Source organism: Mus pahari, chromosome 9 (genome assembly GCF_900095145.1).
Source record: "Mus pahari chromosome 9, PAHARI_EIJ_v1.1, whole genome shotgun sequence".
Taxonomy (NCBI): Eukaryota; Metazoa; Chordata; class Mammalia; order Rodentia; family Muridae; genus Mus; species Mus pahari.
The window spans coordinates 57,473,421-57,474,688 of record NC_034598.1 but is presented as its reverse complement, the minus strand read 5'-3'; positions in this window follow the sequence as shown (position 1 = coordinate 57,474,688).

Genomic DNA, 1,268 nt, shown 5'->3' with positions numbered 1-1,268 from the left:
GTGTGTGTGTGTGTGTGTGTGTGTGTGTGTGTGTGTGTGTGAGAGAGAGAGAGAGAGAGAGAGAGAGAGAGAGAGAGAGAGAGAGAGAGATCAGGTAGGTGCCTGTGGAAGCCAGAAGAGGGTATCAGACCTTCTCAAGCTGGAATTACAGGTGGTTGAGAGCAGCCTGATGTAGATACTGGGAACCCAACCCAGGACGATTTGGTCCCCTGATGAACTGAACAAGATCCCTTACTACTGAGCCACCTCTTTATCCTCAGCTACATTATTTTGATACCATTTCCTTTTTCTTTTTCTTTTCTTTCTTTTTTTTTTTGTTTTTTGTTTTTTTTTTTGTTTGTTTGTTTGTTTGTTTTTTTGAGACAGGGTTTCTCTGTGTAGCCCTGGCTGTCCTGGAACTCACTTTGTAGACCAAGCTGGACTTGAACTCAGAAATCTGCCTGCCTCTGCCTTCCCAAAATGCTGGGATTAAAGGCGTATGCCACCACGCCCGGCCATTTTCTTTTTAACTTGAAACTTGCTGGTGAGTGAAATCTGGGTTCGGTTGTCCTCCCCGCCTTCCACTGCTTGTATGGTAGTTAATAATCTTCAACAAGCTGGGTGAGTTAGGCAAGTTACTTAACCTCAACATGCCTTAATGTGTTTTGCTACACTTGGTAATAGTAATAATAATAATAATAATAATAATAATAATAATAATAAACACAACAATATCTGTTTCACAGAATGACCCTGTGGATACAACACAATACACTAAGTATCCCTTTAGCTTTGACTGATAAGAATCAACACTAGGCCTTCTGGACTAACTTTTTCTTATTTCCTAATTCTCTGTCTGTTAGCCATGAACTGAAATTGAAATTTCTCATTGCCACATCTCAGGTCCACTGTTCTTCCTGTCTTTAGATTCCTCTAAACGTTTCCCTGCCTGGGCTGCACTCTGCTTGTCCCACTTCTCAACCTCCTCTCTAGGTTTAGAGTCAGTACCCTGCAAGCATTTCTGAATGGCTTTGGAAGTTCGCGTTTCCATTGTATGTTACCTACTGTTTGCCATTGGGTCTGGTACCTGGAAAGAAGCAGCTAAAAGGAGCAAGAGTTTATTTAGTTCTCAGCTTTCAAGGGTTCAGTCGTGATTCACCAGCCCTGTAGCAATGGCCTTGTGTTAAGACAAAATCCCTGAGCCGGGCGTGGTGGTGCACGCCTTTAATCCCAGCACTTGGGAGGCAGAGGCAGGCAGATTTCTGAGTTCGAGGCCAGCCTGGTCTACA